General features: G+C 42.8%; 1 long non-coding RNA gene across 1 annotated transcript; it reads left to right on the top strand.

Moving 5' to 3' along the window:
• Positions 1 to 3,286: 3,286 nt before the first annotated feature.
• On the top strand, positions 3,287 to 5,511 carry LOC136576276 (uncharacterized). Its single transcript, XR_010786332.1, has 2 exons — positions 3,287 to 3,411; positions 5,207 to 5,511. It is a non-coding gene; the product is annotated as an uncharacterized lncRNA (long non-coding RNA).
• Positions 5,512 to 5,794: the final 283 nt, after the last annotated feature.

The following is a 5,794-nucleotide window of genomic DNA, read 5'->3' as shown; positions in this document are numbered from 1 at the left end:
AACTGTCTTACATGCTTTACGGCACACTTATGATGTGATTTTTTTCAGTGGATGCAATTAAAAAAAATCAATACTTTTCCGGTTAGGAGTTGTGGCTTCACGGGAAAGGAGCACAACCTATCTGTGCCATTAGAAAGGGACCCTCCTAAGGATGTGGAGTGCTGAAGAATATATCGCTGCCATATAAGCAACAGGAACTACATTTACATAAGGGAACAATGCTGAGATGAAAAATAAAACCATGCTTTCTCTAAGAGCCCTCATCTGCCTCGCATTGCACTTTAGCCTATGGGATTCAGATCTAGGGTAAACCATAACGTAGGTGGAGCATGGGTCATGGAGTAAGCACTTCTAGACTCCTTACATGGTCCATAAAGAGAATGTGTAACAATGAAAACTCCCTTGCAGCTACTATAATGAGTAGAAAGCAGAAGAGCCAGATTCCAGTCATGTCATTATTATATCTGAACTCACTTTCACTCCCCGCAGTAAACCTGCAAACAATTTGTGCTCTGCATTATAATATATCCCCCAGACTCCTAAACTCTGACAAACACCACAGGGGACTCCTAGATGCTTCATTAGAATACAGTGCACAGGCTATTTGCAGACTTGCTGCGGGGGGAGTGAAAGTGAATTCAGAGATAATCATTACATCACTGAAATTATCTCTCTTCAGCTACCCATCTATATATATAAAGACGAAAGCCCTCACTGACTCACTCACTGACTGACTCACTGACTGACTCGCCAAAAGTTCTCCAACTTCCCGATGTTGTAAAAACATGAAATTTGGCACAAGCATAGATTATCTCCAAAATAGGAAAAGTAATTGGGTCCCAACTCGATTATTCAATTCTAGCGCAAAAGAATTGGAATCGAAATTTAATGTACATAATCTAAATCTCTTACTTCCCAATGTCATAGAAACTTAAAGTTTGGCACGAGCATTGAATATGTCATAAATAGGAAAAGTTAATGGGTCACAACTCGATTATTCAATCTATGCGCAAAAGAATTAGCGTCCAAATTTTACGTACGGAATCTAATTCTCTCACTTCCCGGTGTCATAGAAACTCGAAATTTGGCAGGAGCATTGATTATGTCATAAATAGGAAAAGCTAATGGGTCCCAACTCGATTATTCAATTCTAAGCACCAAAGAATTAGCGTCCAAATTCTACGTACGGAATGTAATTTTCTCACTTTCCGGTGTCATAGAAACGTGAAATTTGGCACGAGCATTGATTATGTCATAAATAGGAAAAGCTAATGGGTCCCAACTCAATTATTCAATTCTATGCGCAAAAGAATTAGTGTCCACATTTTACAGACAAGGAATGTAATTTTTTCACTTCCCAATGTCATAGAAACGTGAAATTTGGCATGAGCATTGATTATGTCATAAAAAGGAAAAGCTAATGGGTCCCAACTCAATTATTCAATTCTATGCGCAAAGAAATTAGCATCCAAATTTTACGTGCGGAATGTAATTTTCTCACTTTCCGGTGTCATAGAAACGTGACATTTGGCACGAGCATTGATTATGTCATAAATAGGAAAAGCTAATGGGTCCCAACTCGATTGTTCAATTCTATGCGCAAAAGAAATAGCGTCCAAATTTTATGTACGGAATGTAATTTTCTCACTTACCAATGTCATAGAAACGTGAAATTTGGCACAAGCATTGATTATGTCATAAATAGGAAAAGCTAATGGGTCCCAACTCGATTGTTCAATTCTATGTGCAAAAGAATTAGCGTCCAAATTTTACGTATGGAATGTAATTTTCTTACTTTCCGGTGTCATAGAAACTTGAAATTTGGCACGAGCATTGATTATGTCATAAATAAGAAAAGCTAATGGGTCCCAACTCGATTATTCAATTCTATGCGCAAAAGAATTAGTGTCCAAATTTTATGTACGGAATGTAATTTTCTCACTTACCAATGTCATAGAAACCTGAAATTTGGCACGAGCATTGATTATGTCATAAATAGGAAAAGCTAATGGGTCCCAACTCGATTATTCAATTCTATGCACAAAAGAATTAGCGTTCAAATTTTACGTACGGAATGTAATTTTCTCACTTTCCGGTGTCATAGAAACGTGAAATTTGGCACGGGCATTGATTATGTCATAAATAGGAAAAGCTAATGCGTCCCAACTCAATTATTCAATTCTAAGTGCAAAAGAATTAGCGTCCAAATTTTATGTATGAAATCTAATTCTCTCACTTCCTGATGTCATTTTATATAAAGGAAACGTTGCATGGTTACCTCCACGTGGTGTTTCCTGGGTAACGCAGAGAACTATGCAAAATGGTGAACATATGTTTTTCCGGTATCTCTAAAGTAACCACAACTACATAAGATTTTCCGTGTGAACACCAGATAAACACCAGTACCAAATTAACTCGGGCGAAGCCGGGTATATCGGCTAGTACATTATAATAGTTTAGTGACATTTTCCCTTTAAAATAGAAGAAAACTGTTACTCATATACTTACAAGTAAAACAGCTCATCATACACTGGGTGTAAAGTTTTAGCTTTAACTTGTGTTCGTTGACCTTTCACCATTGGGAAAATATGATGGGGACAGAGCTCAATGATGACGAAGGGATCACTAAGACCTATAGAATATTATAGCATTAGACATAGAAATCATCTGCAGATAGTCGATCACATATAGCATATATCTTAAAGAGGCTCCTAGTATACATAGCATATTATCATATGTACATTATATAATGCTGCAGAGATCATTAGAAGTAAACGGCCTTCTTTAAACTCTCGATACACAATTGTTTGTGCCAAACTGTCACTTACAGTACTGCTTTTTTGCAAATGCTGGCTGTAGACACAAATGCAACAGCACCCCCTTTCAAATTTTAAAGGGAACCCGTCACCAGTTTTTGAGATAAACAGGGAGCATGATGGTCTAGCAATTTTTACAAGCATTCTACATATGTAGTTATTAAAATTGCAATTGTCTGATTCAACCCCAAAAACATACCTTCACAGCTGCATGTGCAATCTGTTACTTGGGCCCTCGGAGTCACTGTGGTGGAGCCAACGCCTTCCCAATTGACTGTTTGTACAGGGACCATTCTGCTTACATTGACCCTCCATGTGCTTGTGACATCATACTAGAAGTGCTGCTGTAAAGGTTTTTTGGAGTGAACAGCACACAGACAATTACTTGTCTGTGTCATTGGGTAAAGCTGCTACCGCTAGGGGATGGACACAGAGCAAAATAAGAGTTTGTCCCTCCCACTAGCTATACCCCTCCTGCAGGCACTGAGATACAGTTTACCCCTCCTGCAGGCCCATAGCAGGCGGGCCTTCCTGCTCTCTAGGTCTCTGCGCTTATCCCCTAGCTGGGAGCTGAAATGAAGAAAATAAAGACACGGTGAGTAAACGGGATTCGTAAGTATGGCACTACCACCCCTCACCTCCCTACTTCCATCTCCCCCTCCTCCTAAGCAGATAAATGGAGGTGAACCTCTCACTGGCGCTCCTTTAGGCTCTGACGCTGTGGTTGGCACTGCCTTACCCTGCGACATTACAGTTGCAGATCACTGGTCCTTTCAGGTACCACTAGCACTTTTGGGTCCTGTCATCGCAAAAGTGTAGATTTTTAACCATTTGTAGAGCTGCGCCATTTTATTGCTATGATTGTAAAGGCGGAAATGGCATTATGGACATGTTTTAGATCAGTGGTCCCCAACCTATTTGGCACCAGGGACCGGCTTCAAGCAAGAACATTTTTACAAGGCCCGGCAAGGTTGGGCGGGACATGGGCGGGGCTTTGGTTATATGGGGCAGGGTTATGAAGGGGGTTGGAGTTTAGTGCATTCTTATTTAATTATGACATTTAGAATGTCCTGGCAGTACACACATAGGGCAGTATATAATCTATCCCTCCCCCAGCACACACATAGGGCAACATATAATTTATCCCCCCCCAGCACACACATAGGGCAACATATAATTTATCTCCCCCCTCCCCCCCAGCACACACATAGGGCAGCATATAATTTATCTCCCCCCCCAGCACACACATAGGGCAGCATATAATTTATCTCCCACCCCAGTAATTAGCAGCCCCCCCAGTAATTAGCAGCGCCTCTCCCTGTAATAAAGAGCCCCCCCCCCCCTCAGTAATAAGCAGCCCCCCCCAGTAATAGGCAGCCCCCTCCCTTAGTAATAGGCAGCCCCCCCAGTAGTAAGCAGACCCCCCAGTAGTAAGCAGACCCCCCCAGTAATAACAGTAATAAGCAGCCCCCCCCAGTTGTAAGCAGCCCCCCCGTAATAAACATCCCCCCCAGTTGTAAGCAGCCCGCCCCCCCCCCAGTAACAGGCATCCCCCCCTGTAGTAAGCAGCCCCCACCCCTCAGTAATAACCAGAACCCCCCCCCCCCCTTCAACCCATATACTTACCTCCTCCCCGCTGTCATCGTCGGTCCCTCTCTGCTTGCCCAGACGTCAGTGTGCAGCCCGGCACGCTTCCTCCCCGAGTCCTCTCCTGCGGAACTTATGAGCAGGGAACTTGGGGAGGAGGTTCCTGGTTGCACACGGAGGTCAGTGTGTGCCGGGACCAGCGCTGGTAATCGCCTCAGTGGTCAGCGGTGTCGGCATGCTGCGGGCCACATAGCACAAGGCAGCGGGCCCGATTCTGCCCGCAGGCCTTGTGTTTCGAAGAAAAGTTCCGCGGACCGGCGCTGACCTCCTAACGGCCCGGCCCCGGTCTGCGAACCGGTGGTTGGGGACCCCTGTTTTAGATGACGTGACAGCCGTTTGTCATCAGTATTTGCCTTTTGCGATCTACTGGGCAAATGTTGTCGGCATTTGTCCAATAGAAAATAATTGCAATACTGATGCAAATATGCTGATAGATCGTGAAAAGGCTGCAAACCTTCCACAGCAGAATTGGCTGCAGAAAATCCACAGGATTTTACAGAATCAGCAGTGTGGATGAGACTTCAAGGAATCTCAAGCAAACGCTGCAGTGGAAATCCGTCGCGTAAAATAACCTACAGTGCAGATTTTAATTCTGCATCTTGTCAATCCATGCTGCGGATTCTTAGCGCTGATTTCACCGTTTCATAAATGGAGTTGGTATAATTGGCAATGACCTTTTCTATTCCGTTGTCACCGGCATTTGGTATCTATGCAGTCTTAAAAAGATGTTTGTAATTTTTCAGATTAACAAATGATGAAAGTGATGAAGAAGAGTCGTCTGATGAGGAAGAAGAAGAGGGTAGTAGTGATGCTGCGAAAGGAAGTGATGAAGCCTCTGGAGAGGAGAGTGAGGAGGAGGAGGAGGATGATAAGGCAGCCTGTAGTAAACCTGTTGTTTGGAAAGGAGTCAAAAAGAGACTCAGAGACTGAATTGGGAAAACCATGATCGTCACATCCCTCTGTATGAAATCATATATGTATAGTATTTTGTACTGTAAATGTACATGTTGAGTATTAAAATTAATTTAAATTTTCATTAGTCATCACATATTGGGCACTAATATTGATTTGTTTTAACCTTTGGCTGACAGCTGATGTACATCGGATATGCATGGGGTTTGTATGAAGTGGGCCCTATCTGGCTATTAACAAGTAAAGGCCCGTTTAGACAACGATTATCGCTCAAAAGCCGTCTTTTGAGTGATAATCGTTGTGTCTAATTGCACTGACATTGTCCAGTTTTCGTTAAGCAGTCGCTGAACTTTCAGCATGCTGAAAGATAGCGATCAGTTATCAGGCATTCACAGTGGAATACAGCTGATACTATTGTT

The sequence above is a fragment of the Eleutherodactylus coqui genome, chromosome 1, assembly GCF_035609145.1.
Source record: "Eleutherodactylus coqui strain aEleCoq1 chromosome 1, aEleCoq1.hap1, whole genome shotgun sequence".
NCBI classification, from domain to species: Eukaryota; Metazoa; Chordata; class Amphibia; order Anura; family Eleutherodactylidae; genus Eleutherodactylus; species Eleutherodactylus coqui.
Note: the sequence above shows the minus strand (reverse complement) of the source record. Positions and strands in the feature narration are given on the sequence as shown.